General features: G+C 27.9%; 1 long non-coding RNA gene across 1 annotated transcript in view; it reads right to left on the bottom strand.

Moving 5' to 3' along the window:
• The window catches only part of LOC127291579 (uncharacterized), a 99,448-nt gene extending 93,282 nt beyond the window's left edge, over positions 1-6,166 (bottom strand). The window contains exon 1 of the long non-coding RNA XR_007844615.1: positions 6,069-6,166. This is a non-coding gene — a long non-coding RNA (uncharacterized LOC127291579). The remainder of the gene's footprint in view (positions 1-6,068) is intronic.
• Between the last annotated feature and the right edge of the window lie 10,889 nt (positions 6,167-17,055).

Here is a 17,055-nt window from a genome sequence, read left to right as displayed (position 1 = left end):
ATTTACAGATAGTATTTTGACTCACTTATTAAGTAATACTTTTATGGGGAGAACTTTCATTTTACATTTATTTTGAGTTAACGGTGGACAGTACTTTTTTGACAAGTAGTTTCTGAATTAACGTATAGACAGTACTCACAGGCAGTATTTTGATTTATTTATTAAGTACTATAATTTTACTGGCAGCTAGTATTTGACATGAACAGTACTGAAAGTTTCTGAAAGGAAGTATCTTGACTGATGCGTGAACAGTACGTACAGACAATATTTTGATAGTAGTACTTTTTTTATACAGAGACAGTATTTTGACTCATCTATTAAAAATACTACTATTTTACTTGTAGACAGTAATTTGACTTAACTATGTAAGTACTTTATTGAAATAGTTTATTTATGCATAAACAGTACTCATAGACAGTATTTTGACTTAGATATGGACAGTACTATTACTTTAAATGCAGACAGTATTCTGACTCGCGTACTAAAAAATACTGATATTTTAGTTATGCTTAGTATTTTAACTTACTTTTTAAAGAGTACTTTTATTTGACTTATAGACAGTATTTGGACTTAACCATAGACAGTACCATTTTTTGCGAAAAGTTGTATCTTGCCTGTTGTATTGGACAGTACTCATAGACAGTATTTTGACTCAACTATAAACAGTAATTTTAATTTAAAACAGACAGTATTTTGACTCATTTAAAAAAAATATTGTAAATCAACTTTTTTAAAAAAAAAAAAAAAAGAAAAAAACAATTTCAAAACAAAATTTCTTTTTCTATTTCGGTAAAATTTTTGATCATCCTGTATTTAATGTCTTTCAAAACGGTTTAACGACGACAAAAGCAAAATGAAGATCCAAGGTTCGTTGTCATTTCTCTGGTTCCTCTCTGGTTGTGTGTGATGAAGGCTTTCTACATAAGGATCTCAACGATTTCTGACGACGACAACGACTACGACGACGACCCGCTTATATTTCAAATGGGATGAGAGATACGAGGAATGAAGAGATGGAATAAGAGGAAAGGGGAAGGTTGGAGATGGTCCTTTGATCCTCGACAGTCGCTGTCGGCAAACAGGAACTCCGCTCACTGGCAAACCCCGCAGCCACCGCGCTTTAATACCTCATGCAAATTTCAGGAAAAGCACCATACCCTATCTGTGAAACCCAACCCCCCCCCAACCCCTTTCCCTGCCCCCCTTTCCTCTAAAAACCTCACCCTCTCGCGAAACGGTAGCCGGGCTATATTGCTTTCCGAACAAATCGCTATATCCGATTCGCCTGGTTCGCTCTCATCCACTCTCTCTCTCTCTCTATCTCTCTCTCTCTCTCTCTATATATATATATATATATATATATATATATATATATATATATATATATCTCACTTTGGGATCCTTTTATCGAAGGAGGCAAAAATATCGTTGAAAGTCTTAAAAAAAGCTTGTTTGAATCTTTTTTTTCTAGGTGCTAATGCAGTAGAATTGTAAAAATTAGGAAACATAAAATAAAAATTTTTCTGGTCAAATTTTATTTATATTAATTTCTTACTTAAATAGATTCAATGGGTAAAAAAATTTTGACTGTGAAATGAAAGTTAAAATAGTAGTTTTATTATTATTTTGCATAAAATGGACAGTATTTTTATTCAATAATAGACATAGTAATTTCAATTAGTAACGGACAGTATTTTCAATTAGTAGTAGATATTATTTTGACTAAATACTAAACGGTATTTTTACTAAATAATAGACAGTATTATGAGTAAATTGTAGACAGTATTTTGAATCAATAATAAATACTATTTTGATTTAATAGTGGACAGTTTTTTGACAGAATTATTATCAGTATTTTAAATTAATAATAGACAGTATTTTGAGTAAAAAGTATTTGTACTAAATAGTTTATATTACTTTGACTCAATACTGGACAGTATTTTGACTGAATAATGGACAATATTTTTATTCAATAAAAGACAGTAATTTCAAACAGTAATGGATAGTATTTTGAATTAGTAGTAGACATTACTTTGACTAAATACTGAACAATATTTTTACTTAATAGTAAACAGTATTTTGACTAAATTATAGACAGTATTTTGACACAGTAAAAAGAAGTATTTGTATTTAATAGTGGACAGTTTTATGACAGAATTATTATTAGTATTTTAAATTAATAATAGACAGTATTTTGAGTAAAAAGTACTTTTACTAAACAGTTGATATTACTTTGTCTCAATACTTGTCAGTATTTTGACTCACAATCAGTAGTAGACAGTATTTGAGTAAAAAGTATTTTTACTAAATAGTTAATAGTACTTTGACTCAATACTGGACAGTATTTTGACTCAATAATTAGCAGTATTTTCACTTCATATTAGACAGTATTTGAGTAAAAAGTATTTTGACTAAATAGTTGATAGTACTTTGACTCAATATTGGACAGTATTTTAAGTCAATAATGGAAAGTATTTTGATTCAATAATCGACAATATTTTGAATAAATTGTCAGTAATTCTTTTTCTCAATACTGGACAGTTTCTTGACTCAATAATGGACAGTATTTTTAATAAATAGCAGACAGTATTTTCACTAAAAAGTATTTTAGGTAAATAGTGAAATGTATTTTGACTCTATATTGGCCAGTATTTTGTGTCAATATTGGTCAGTTTTGTGACTAAATAATGGACAGTATTTAGACTTAATAGTAGACAATAATTCAACTAAATACTAGAGTATTTTGAGTAATTAATTTTTATACAGACCTTAAAATATACTACACACAGTAATGGAAAATAATAAACAGTATTTTTACTCAATATTGGACAGTATTTTGTTAAAAATTTACAGTATGCTTTAATAAATAGAAGACAGTATTTTGCTAAATAGTAGACAGTATTTTGAGTAAATATTAATTTAAGTAAATAGTGGATCGTATTTTGACATAATATTAGTTAGTATTTTAACCAAATGTTGGACAATATTTTGATTGAATAATGGACAGTATTTTAACTTAATAGTAGACAGTATTTCAAGTAATTGTTATACAGTATTTTGAGTAACTAATTTTTATACAAATCTTTAACAATACTGCAGACAATATTAAAATAATAGTAAATAGTATTTTGACTAAATAGTGGATAGAATCTTGACACAATAAATGATAGTATTTTGAATAAATAGTCAATAATATTTTATCACAATACCGGACAGTTTATTGATATAGTAATGGACAGTATTTTGATTAAATAGACAGCAGTATTTTTTTTCAATACTGGACAGTATTTTGACTAAATAGTCAGAAGTATTTGAACTCAATTAAAAACAGTATTTTAAATTAATTATGAAAAGTATTTTGACTTAACACTGGGGAATTTTTTGACTCAACGAAGGACAGTATTTTGACTAAATAATCAAATGTATGTTGAATCAATATTGAGCAGCTCTTTGACTCAACAGTGAGTTTTATTTCGACTCACAAATACGCTAATTTTAATATTTTCAAAATTATTTACTTTAAACATTTTGTTTGACATCCTATAATTTTCCCATTATTAATAAAATATATAATAATAAAATAATTTATTAATAAAAAAAATCATTTTTTAAAATTGAAATAATCCTTTTTCTTTTAATTTGCATAACTTTTAAAAACGATATTTTGATAAAAAAAAGGGGTAAAAAAAATTTGTTTGCAGCATATACCTATTTTTAACGTTGAAGTTAACAATTATATATTAAAACATATTTATCATTCTTCTTTTCAAGACTCGCTGGCTATATTATTAAATGTCATATATGTATATATATATATATATATATATATACTAAATGTCTGTGTATATTTCAAGTTTTTCGTAACAATCTAAATGTAAATATGTCCAGCAATTTGTAGTTTAATAATACCTTTAAGAATGTCGGTTGTCGCGTAAAGAAGAGAGTTGAAAAATGAATATGTCTTACTACTTTTACCGACGACGCGAACAGGTTGTAAAACTGCGTTCTCAAGCGATGAGATTCTTTGCAAAATAAAAATTCTTTCCTTTTTCCAAAACTTTTCTTCTTTATTTTCCATTAAATTTGAAAAAAAAAATATTTTGTTCAAAGAAATTTTATTAACATAAAAATTATATTTAATAGAGAAAAAAAAATTCGACTTAATTAACAAAAAAAAAAAAAAATTATAATTGAAATAAGAATATTATTTAAATTAGAATCTGCAACAAATTTTTTCACTTACTGTTAGACAGTGTTTTGACTCAGTTTTTTTTTTTGAAAATATTTAGAATTATTTTTTGGTTAAAATTTTTAATTACATTTTAATAGTAAATTTACTAAAATTTGGAAACTATTTTAATAGGTGAGTCAAAATACTGTCTGTATGGATTTAAAAGTATTTCTTAATAGATGAGTCAAAATACTGTCTGTATGTAAAATAAAATTTCTCATCTATGGCTGGCTCAAAATATTGTCTGTAAGTACTGCCCACCCATCAGTCATGATACTTCCTGACAGAAACTTACAGTACTGTCCATGTCAAATACCAGCTGCCAGTAAAATTATAGTACTTAATAGATGAATCAAAATACTGCCTGTGAGTACTGTCTATACAATAATTCAGAAACTACTTGTCAAAAAAGTACTGTCAATCGTTAACTCAAAATACTGTCTACAAGAAAAAATAATAGTATTTCTAAATTGGTGAGTCAAAGTACTGTCTGAATGTAAAATGACAGTTCTCCCCATAAAAGTATTCCTTAATAAATGAGTCAAAATACTGTCTGTAAATGAAATAACAGTATTTTTTAGTAGGTGAGTCAAAATACTGTCTGCATGTAAAATAAAAGTGTATTTTAAGTATTTTATTAGGTAGTATAGGAAACTACTATATCTGTATTTTTTAATAGGTGAGTCAAAATACTGTCTGTAAATAAAATAACACTATTTTTTAATAGGTGAGTCAAAATACTGTCTAAAAGTAAAATAAGAGTATTTCCAAATTGGTGAGTCAAAGTACTGACTGAATGTAAAATAAAAGTTCTCCCCATAGTTGAGAAAGAATACTGTCTGTATTGTACTGTCCACGGATCAGTAAAGATACTTTATGTCAAAAACCTACAGTACTGTCCCTGCTTGCATAAAATACTGGCAGCAAGTAAAATTATACTACTTCCTTAATACTTAATTGTTCAAAATACTGTCTCTGCGTAAAATAAAAGCTCTTTTTGTAGCTGACTTAAAATATTGTCTGTAAGTACTGTCCCCACATCAGAATATTGACTCAACAATGGACAGTATTTTAACTCAATAATATGCTGTATTATGACTAATGTTCAGACAGTATTTCAACTAAATAAGGCGCCGAATTCCAACATTATAGTAAACATATTTATTTAAATGAAACGTACTTAGTATATTAACTCAATACAAGACAGTATTTTAACTGAATAATGATTTGAATATTGACTCAACAATGGACAGTATTTTGACTCAATAATAAAGAGTATTTTTACAAAATTGTTTTTTCAATACTAGACAGTTTTTTCGGCCACATGTAGGATGGTATTTTGATTAAAGTTTGGACAGTATTTTGACTCAGCTGTTAATCAAATTTAAACTTACCTTCGGACAGTATTTTGACTCAACTATTAAAAATATTTTACTTTACATTTGGACAATATTTCTCGATACTTTTCGACAGTATATTGACTAAATTGTACACAGTATTTTAACTTAGCTGTTGACAATGTCTTAACTTACTTCAGACAGTATTTTGACTAAAATTTGGACAGTACATTAACTTTCTTTTTTAATTAAAATTTGGACAGTACTTAATTTTTGAAAATGTTTGTACTAACGTTTGGACAGTATTTTGACTCAAATTTTAACAAAAATTCAAACTCACCTTTGGACAGTATTTTGAATCAGATTTTAACCAAATTCAAACTTACCTTTGGACAGTATTTTGACTCAACTTTTAATATTTTACTTTACCCTAGGATAATGTTTCTATATACTTTTGGACAGTATATTGACTCAGTTTTTATAGGAATATTTTAACTTACCTTTAGACAGTATTTCCCCTTACTTTTGGATATATTGATTGAAATTGAACAGTTTTTTTTAAATATACCATAGACAGTATTTTTTAACAGTATAGTAGACAGTATTTTTTATTCTTACAAAAAGAATACTTCGATTATATTATAGACAGTATTTTTTTAATTGAAAAGCAGACAGAATTTTCCAAATATTATTTTTGTTATTATTATTTTCGTTTTTCTTTTTCAGTTTTTTATTTCTTGTCTTTTTTTTGTGAAAATTGTGTAATAATTCATAGAATCATTTTATTAATTACCAAACCACATACTAAATGCTTGTTAGATATCAGTTAATTTGCAGTTATGTTGTCTATCATGTAATTAAACACAAATAGAAGGGTCAGTGTTCGCATAGCTTCAACATTCTTGTAAATCAAACGTTACGAACATAACTCACGATTAGGTAATCATTTAATGACACACGACTATATCGTTTCATTGAGAGTTCAATATATATATTTAACCAATATGAAGAAGCCAAAGAAAAACTGGTTGAGTTTTCATTATTGTATATATATATATTTATCTTAAAAAAAAGTATTGTCAATACATTTACAATAAATATATATATATATGACAATATTTATTATTTTTCTATTTTAGAATAAAAGAAAATAATATAATTGATAAAACTCAGACAAATACACAAAGAGTGAATTATTATTATTTTCATTATTTTTATTATTTTTATTATTTTTATTATTATTATCATTATATAAAAGTATAAAAGGGACAAGAACGTTTGCTTGGTATCTCGTCAATAATGATTTTTTGTTTAATCCATAAATAGAGTGATCAGTCCTGGAGTTTCTCAGTGAGAAACTTGCGACTTCATGATACTGTGTGTTTATTGACAGGAAAACGCGTCGCGAATCAACTTAAAAGTCTTCAATAACTTCACATTATACGCTGCTTCTCAATTAAAACTGTCACATATCAGTTTTTCATATTTCTAATTGTGTCTCCTTTTTCTCCGTGTATTGAATAATAATTGAAAGAATCTTGTTTTTTTTTTCTTTTTCAAGTCTAATAACGAAAAAAAAAAAATATTTTGACATTGAAAAATGTAATACTAAATTAATTGCAATTAAAGTTTAAATCAAAACACTGCTAAAGAAAATGATAAAAATACTGTGTCAATATTTACTAGCTAAATACTGTCCGAAATTGATACAAAATACTGTCTTGCTTCGGTTTAGAAATTATTTTCACAAAAAACGCAGACAATATTCGAATTTAGATTAGGATATTATTTTGATTTGAATCTAGACAGTATCTACGACTCAAATTAGGACAGTATTTTGAGTTGAATGTGGACAGTATTTTCGACTCAATTTAATACTGTATTTTGCTAAGAATATAGACAGTATTTTCGACTCAAATTAGGTCAGTATTTTGCTTTGGAATGTGAACAGTATTTTCAACTCAAACTAGACAGTATTTTGATTTGAATATAGACAGTATTTTCGACATAATTTAAAACAGTATTTTGCTAAAAATATAGACAGTATTTTTGACTCAAATTAGGACAGTATTTTGCTTTAGAATGAGGACAATATTTTTTGACTAAAATTCAGACAGTATTCTGTTTGCAATATAGACAGTATTTTTTGACTCAGATTGGAAGATTATTTTGATTTGATTTAAGACAGTATTAGAGACTCAAAAATTGGACAGTATTTTGATTTTATCGTAGACAGTATTTTTGACTTAATTTAATACTGTATTTTGCTAAGAATATAGACAGTATTTTCGACTTAAATTAGGTCAGTATTTTGCTTTGGAATGTGGACAGTATTTTCGACTCAAACTAGACAGTATTTTGATCTGAATATAGACAGTATTTTCGACTCAATTTAATACTGTATTTTGCTAAGAATATAGATAGTATTTTTGACTTAAATTAGGACAGTATTTTGCTTTGGAATGAGGACAGTATTTTTTGACTAAAATTGAGACAGTATTCTGTTTGCAATATAGACAGTATTTTTGACACAGATTGGAAGATTATTTTGATTTGTTTTAAGACTCAAAGAGACTCAAAAATAGGACAGTATTTTGATTTGATCGTAGACAGTTTTGCTAAGAATATAGACAGTATTTTTGACTCAAATTAGGACAGTATTTTGCTTTAGAATGAGGACAATATTTTTTGACTAAAATTCAGACAGTATTCTGTTTGCAATATAGACAGTATTTTTTGACTCAGATTGGAAGATTATTTTGATTTGATTTAAGACAGTATTAGAGACTCAAAAATTGGACAGTATTTTGATTTGATCGTAGACAGTATTTTTGACTCAAATTAAGACAGTACTAGGACAGTATTTTGACATAATTAATTAATTTATTCTTAATTACTTTATTATAATTAATAATAATTAATATTGTACAAAATACTCTAACTCATCAATTTTTTCTATACAAGCAAAAAAAAAAAAATATTTTTTCTTTCTCTAATCTATGAATATAAGAGAAAGTAAGAAAAAAAGTGAATGTGAGACATGAATTTGTAAAATATCTCCGCGATGCGTCTCTATGCCATACTGCTGCTGCTGCTACTGCTGCCGTTGGTGTTTAATCTTGGAAAATTTCTAGTTTGGAAAGTATATATACGAGATGGTACTCAATTTCGAGGTCCACGTTGGTTGGGAGATCTCCTCGTAATTCTTGGTAACGTTTAATATGGGAAGCGCCCTATAAGTGGGGGCTTACATAAAACGGCAAATATCAGAAGCCGTTACGGCCATATTATGCGACTTGGGTCTTTATTGCGCGATATTCTTTTTTTTACCAAAAAAAAAAATAGAGAAAAAAATGAACGCAAAATATAAAGAAGAAAACGTAGGAGAGAGATAGAGAGACTCTTTCCAACAGATGTCCAGGATGTCATTGGACGTTAAAAACTTAAATATCTATATATATATATAACCTGCATCTAGACATCAAGGTGAAAAGGTCACAAACGAAGCTATACGACGACCCTCAGGTTCAACGCTTTTTCTGTCTTCATTAAATATTTTAATTTATCTTTTTTTTATAGTGAACGATTGAATAAAATAAACATTTTTTCCTGTTGAAAATGTTTACGTATTAAATTCAAAGGAATCAAAAATAAAAATTTGATTTCTAAAGAGAAAAAAAATAAAAATGTAGAATTGTAAAGAAATAGAGACAGTATTTTGATTAGAGTCAAAGTACTGTCCTCATTTTACTTACAATACTGTCCTAATTTGATTACAAAATATTGTTAAGAATCAAGTCAAAGAACTGTCTTTAACTTAGTCAAAATAATGTTCTAAATTAAATCAAATTACTGTCCTAATTTGATTAGAAATACTGTCCCAATTTAACTCAATGTACTATTTTTTGGTGCAGTCACAATAAACTTAAATTGAGTTAAAATACAATTCAAAATACTGTTAATATTTAAAATAATATAATATTCCGATTTGAGTCAAAATACTGTCTTTATGTGAGTCAATACACTGTCTTTATTTGACTCAATAGACTGGCTTTACCAGAGTCAAAATACTGTCCTTAGATGAGTAAATTTATTCGTAATAAAATACTGTTTTCATTTGAGTCAATATACTGGCATTAACTGAGTCAATATACTGGCTTTGTTCGGGTCCAAGTACTGTTCTCAAAGAGTCACTATTCTATTTAACTGAGTCAAAATACTGTCTTTAGTTAAGTCTTACCAAAGTTAAAATACTGTCCTCAGATGAGTCAAAATACTGTCCTCAAGTGAGTCACTATACTGTCTTTAACTATGACAAATTACTGTCCTCATCTGAGTCAATATACTGGCTTTACTCGTATTAAACTACTGTCTATATTTTAGTCAAAATCCTGTCTACCAGAGTCAAAATACTGTCCACAGATGAGTAAATAATATTGAATTTATCAGAGTCAAAGTACTGCCTTTATTTGAGTCAATATACTGGCTTAACCCGAGTCAAAATACTGTCTTTATTTAAGTCAACACACTGTCTTTATTTGACTCAATAGACTGGCTTTTCCCGAGTCAAAATACTTTCCTCAGAAAATGAATTTATTCGAGTCAAAATACTTTTTTTATTTAAATCAATATACTGTCATTACCCGTATCAAAATACTGCCAACTTTTGACTAAAAATACTGTCCTAATTTCAATAAAAATTCTATCATACATTATATTAATATATTGTCACAAAATGAGTCAAAATACTGTCTTTTTTTGAGTCAAAATACTGTCTGTTTTTGGGTCAAAATACTGTCTACTAATTCAAATAAAAATATCGTCTATATTTTTGTAAAAAATACTGGTCAAAATATTATCTCTATTTAAATAAATTTCTCACTTAAATTGCAACAAAATACTGTCTTTATTTCATTTTAAAAAAAATCTATTTTTAAAATACTTTTTAAAATGTTCTTATTTAAATTAATATCGTCATTAAAATCGAAATCTAATTATAATTACCATATGAAAATTGAAATGAAAACTTTAATTGCACTAACAGTATTACAAACGAAAATAACAGTTAATTCACGTAAGTGAATATTAAATATATACACATATATACACGATAAAATCAAAAGTACAAGCTAACAATGATTTTATTTCACGGGTTATTAATAATCAGCAAAATGTGTAATAATAATTTGCTAAAATGATTGCAGAGTGAGTATTATATATAGAAAAAGTGTCGATTATCAAGACCATTAGAGAGAAAAAAAAATTAAAAAAAAAAAAGAAAATTATACTAGAGCCTATTACTTGAATTTGTATGCGTGACTGAACATAAAAGTATATTAAATGCAGTTATCGTATAATTTTAATAATCACGATCGACACAAAAGCAAAACAATAATCCCGCATAGTATATATATATATATATATATATATATATATATATATATATATCTGTACAATATTATATAGTAAACGCGCGAACAAGCTTTCAAGTCAATTCTTTCGTTTTTATGGGAAACTATGCGCGCGAATACCATTGCCGCACCGCTGCCGTCGGGACCCATTACGAATGAGAGTATATATATACCTTTTCGTTATTGAAAAAAAAGCCAAGTGAAAAATTCTCGTTCCACGCTTATAAAACATACAAACCACGATAATATATACTTCCGAGAGAGAGAGAATCTCATAGCGATAAAACTATGTTTATAATGTATCAAAAGAAATAAAACAGGTGTTATGAAAAAAAAAATCCATTATTAAATCACAATTTTGCATCTTGTTTCAATTATATCTCGTGTGTAACAAAATTTGTCATGATTTAAACAGAAAAAAGAAGTATTTATGTGTAAAAGAGTAAAAGAGTAAAGAGTAAAATAAAAGAGTTGTGAGTCAAAATACTGTCTATACTGTAGTCAAAATACTGTTTATACTGTAGTCAAAATACTGTCTATACTTTTCCCAAAATACTATCTACCTTGTAGTTAAAATACTGTCCATACTTTTGTCAAAAATTCTGTCTATACTGTAGTCAAAATACTGTTTATACTATAGTCAAAATACTGTCTATACTTTTCTCAAAATACTATCTACCTTGTAGTCAAAATACTGTCCATAGTTTTGTCAGAATACTGTCTATACTGTTCTCAAAATACTGTTTATATTGTAGTCAAAATACTGTTTATACTGTAATCAAAAATACTGTCTATACAGTTGAACAAATACTGTTTTTATGTGAGTTAATATACTCTTTATATTTGACTCAAAATACTGTCTATACTGTAGTCAAAATACTGTTGTCAAAATACTGTCTTTATGTGAGTTAAAATACTTGTTGTATTTGACTCAAAATACTGTCTCTATTTAAGTCAAAATTCTGTACTTGTGTAAATCAATATACTTGTTGCATACGGGTCAACATACTGTCCTCAGATGAGTAAATATATTGTAAAATACTGTCTTTATTTATGTCAACGTACTGTCTGTATTAGAATCATTATGCTACTTTTATTTAAGTCAATGGACTGTCTCTATTTGAGATAATATAATGGCTTTACAGGGGTTCAAAGTACTGTCTGTACTAGAATCAAAGTACTGTCTTTATCTGAGTCAATATACTGGCATTACATGCGTCAAACTACTGTCTTTATTTAAGTCTTACCAGAGTCAAAATACCTCCCTTAAATGAGTCAAAAACTAGCTTTACGCGGGCCAAAGTACTGTCTTTAATTGAGTCAAAATACTGTCCTCAGATTAGTCAATATACTGGCTTTACTAGGGTCAAAGTACTGTCCTTATCTAAGTCAAAATACAGTCTTTACTTGATTCAACATATTATCTTTATTTAAGTCATTATACTGTCGTTATCTAAGGCAAAATACTGGTTTATTTTGAGAGAAATACTGTCCTTATCTGGGTCAATATACTGGCTTTGATTGGGTCAAAGTACGGTCTTTTTTAGAATCAATATACTATCCTTATCTGTGACAACATACTGGCCTTACATGGGTCAAAGTATTGCCTTTATTTGAGTCTTACCAGAGTCAAAATACTGTCCTTATACGAGTCATTATACTGTCTTTATCTAACTCAATATACTGGCTTTGCTCTAGTCAAAATACTAATCTTATCTGAGTCAATATACTGGCTTTATTCGGATCAAAGTACTAATTTTATTTGAGTCTTACCAGAGTCAAAATACTGTCCTTAGATGAATCATTATACTGTCTTTACTTGCATCAAAGTACTGTCGTTTTCCGAGTCAAAATACTGTCGTTATTTAAGTCAATATACTGTCTTCATTTGAGTCAATATGCTGTCCTATCTAAGACGCTAAATGCTGTTTCTATCTGAGTCAAGGTACTGGCCTTATCTAAGTCAATATACTGTCTGTATTTGAGTCAATATACTATCCTATCTAAGGTTCTAAATACTGTCTCTCTCTCTCTCTCTCTGAGTCAAAATACTGTCCTTTTATGAGTCAATATACTGTCATCATTTGAATTAAAATACTGTCCTTACTTAAAACCAAATAAAGTATTATTTTCTACATTAAAATAATCTCTTATTCTAAAATTACAATTTTTCATCTAATCAAAAATATTTTCATATATTTTAAATTAAAATAATGTTATTAAATTTAGTAATTTAAACACAATATTTAGTGAAGAATATAAAATTCCAATTGAAAATCAAGCACACAACTGATATAATACTAACGTGTGTAAATTTAATTATTATTAATATGAACACAAGTAGTTGAGACTAATTTAGAAACAAAAGGCCCGTTGGGAAAAAAATGTGGAACAGAAGAGTCTTGATTATTTACGATCTTTTAGCGGAGCAAGAAAAAAAAAAAAAAAAAAAAAAAAAAACTTCAGCGCAAGTTCATTTATACCAATCTTCTCTTGTGTGTTTGCGAACACACAAGTTACCATATAGACGTGGGATAATAACTTGATTACGGCCGTGTGCTTTATCGGAAAATCATAAAGCAATTAATAACGTTCATTAGAGACACTATATGGCGTGTAATAATAATAATTCCATTTGTTAGATAATTAGGTGAGGGAGCGAGTAATTGCGTTAATTTGAAGGTGAGATTGAGTTCGCGTTGCACAAGGGCCCGCGCAAGAGAGTATTACGTTGTTGATGATGATCATGATGATGTTGATGATGATGATGATGATGATGATGAAAAAAAAACCCCTCTTTACGCCCCTCACGCAATCGTAATTTACCGTTTGTCCTATAATAGCAATCCTTTTTTTTCCCTCTCTTCTTAGGTATTCAATAAATCTTGACTACTCGATTTCGTAAGTCACGAGCCAATTAGGATTTCTTTCACTAAAAATAAGTGACTTTATGTGCTTTGAAAAAAAAAAAAAATATTTCTTAAACGATAATATTTCACCGAGCCGCAGGTATAGGTAATAAAATTTTATTCGCAATTGTCAAAAGAATAGATTTTACAAATAAAAAAAATTTATTTTGATATTATGAAAAAAATATTCTTATTGAAAAATTATTTTAATACTGTCCTAGTTTAATAAAAAACATACTGTATTCATTAAGTCAAAATACAAATTTTTTTAGTCACATTAGACTGTTTAAAATTAAATTAAAATACTGACAGAATTTGAGTCAAAAAATACTGTCCCAATTTAGATAAAATACTGTCTTAATTCAAATGAAAATGCTGTTCGAATTTGAGTAAAAGTACTGTACAGTATTTTGATTCGAAATAAACAATTACATTTACTTACAGAAGGACAGTACTCTGATTCGGAATGAGACAGTATTTTTGACTTTAATGTAACAAGTATATTCATTTACTCAAGGACAGTATTTTAATTCCAATAGAGACAGTATTTTGACTCATACAAAGACAGTATTTTGATTTAGACCAAAGCAGTATAATGACTCATCAGAGGACAGTATTTTGACTCTGGTAAAGCCAGGATATTGACTCATATAAAGACATTATTTTGATTTAGATAAAAGACTCATCAGTGGACAGTATTATGACTTTGGTAAGATTCCAATGAAGACAGTACTTTGCCAGGATGAAGCCAGTTTATAGACTCAAATAAGGACAGTATTTTGACTTAGATAAAGACAGTATAATGACTCATCAGAGGACAGTATTTTGACTTTGGTAAGATGTTAATAAAGACAGTATTTTGACTCAAATAAAGATAGTATTTTGACCCGAATAAAGATAGTATATTTACTTAGATAGAAAATATTGTGACCTGAGTAAAGCCAGTATACTGACTCATATAAGGACAGTTTATTGACTCAGATAATGGTAGTACTTTGACCCAAGTAAAGCCAGTATATTGATTCATATAAGGGCATTATTTTGACCCAGATGAAGACTGTATATTGACTCATCTTTGGTCACCACTTTGACTTTAATAAGTCTCAAATAAAGACAGTACTTTGAGCCGAGTAAAGCCAGTATATTGACTCAGATAAGATTAGTATTTTAGCTCAGATAAAGACAGTATAATGACTCATCAGAGGACAGTATTTTGACTCTGGTAAGAATTAAATAAAGACAGTACTTTGACTCAGATAAAGAAGGTACTTTGACCCGAGTAAAGACAGTATATTGACTCATATATGGACAGTTTATTGACTCAAATAATGGTAGTACTTTGACCCGTGTAAAGCCAGTATATTGACTCATGTAAGGCATTATTTTGACCCAGATGAAGACAGTATATTGACTCATCTTTGGTCACTACTTTGACTTTAATAAGACTCAAATAAAGACAGTACTTTGAGCCGAGTAAAACCAGTATATTGACTCAGATAAAGTTAGTATTTCAGCTCAGATAAAGACAGTATAATGACTCATCAGAGAACAGTATTTTGACTCTGGTAAGATGTTAATAATTACAGTAGTTTGACTTAGATATGCATAGTGTTTTGATTCAGATAAAGACAGTATAATGACTCAAATAAAGACAGTACATTAACTTATCTAAAGACAGTATTTTGACTCTGATAAAGCCAGTATTTTGACAGTATTTTTCATTAGGACATTATATTTTGACTAAAAATTAAAAAAATAAATAAATACTATATTTTTTTTATTAATAATGCATCAAATAAAAATAATTTTTAATCATGTATCCTCGTAAAATTTTTTATTTCGATGACTAAATATACAAAATCTTACCCTTTTTTATCGAATATCCACAATATTGAACAGTAGTAATAGTTGCTCTATATCTGCAAAATAAAAATAAAATTTTTTTTTATTAAATTATTAGTTAAAGTTATAATTTTCATCTATAAATTAACAAGACATTGCTTTAATTTTTTTATTTGAATTTTTTTTGCAGTTACAAACATTTTTTTTATGTATGAAATTGGAACTTGAACAAAGTTGGAAAAAATGATGATACACTATTATAGTAAGAAGTTTTTTTGAAAAATGTTTTTGAACATTTGTCTCTCATTGGTATATTCAGCCGGCACGATAAATTACACTACTTGGAATGACCAAAGGGAGCTCTTGTGTCTTGTGGTCATGAAAGAAAGAAGAAGAAGAAGAAGAAAAAAAAAGATCGACGTTGTTGATAAGCGTATCTTTACGAAAGTGTTACGGGTAAGCCATATCGTATAGGCAGGTGAGATTTCGAGGACGAAAGTCCGAGCGAGCGTGTAACAGAGTCATTTTAAAATCGCCGTTTTATATTTCTGTTTTTTTTTCTCTTTTCATGGACAAACTTCAAACTGTTACTAATACTTCATATATATGTGCGTAATTTTTTTTTTCATGTAACTAACGTTGATTGATGAATGATGATGTAGTCGAACGAGAAGGTCACAATAATGAGATCTATATATATATATATATATATATTGAAGTGTATAGAATCCTCTTGTGAATTGAGACAAAAATTGAAGCTGGTAACAATTTTTTTTCTATTTAAAATATTTTTTTTATCTAGAATATTGCCAATTTTAAATAAAAACAAAAATTAGATCTGCTTAAATTTATTTTCGAAAATATTTTTTAAAAATTTACCCTTGAAATACTGCCAGTATTTTGACTATGTTTCGTAAATGACTATATACTGTACTTGTAAACAGTATTTTCACATTGATCAGTAAGTATTTCAATTTAAAAACGGACAGTATATTGTTCACTTTGAGTCAGACAGTACTTTGACTCAAAATACTGTCTTTCTTTTGACTCGAATTAGTCAAATATTATACTATACTTTCAAACACTATTTTGTTAAAAAATTATTTTAGTTTAAAATAAGACATTATTTAAACGGATAGTGAGACAGTATATTGACTCAAAATACTGTCCGTATTTTGACTCTAAATCATAGCTAATTAGTATATAATTTTAAGCACTATTCTCATTTTTTTTTCAGTAAATATTTTAGTTTTTTAAAGGACAGTATATTGTTCAGTTTAAGTAAGACAGTACTTTGACTCAAAATACTGTCAGTATTTTGACAC

The sequence above is a fragment of the Leptopilina boulardi genome, unplaced genomic scaffold (assembly GCF_019393585.1).
Source record: "Leptopilina boulardi isolate dan_hultmark-lab unplaced genomic scaffold, ZJU_Lbou_2.1 LbouV2_144, whole genome shotgun sequence".
Classification (NCBI taxonomy): domain Eukaryota; kingdom Metazoa; phylum Arthropoda; class Insecta; order Hymenoptera; family Figitidae; genus Leptopilina; species Leptopilina boulardi.
This window is presented reverse-complemented; position numbering and strand designations above follow the sequence as displayed.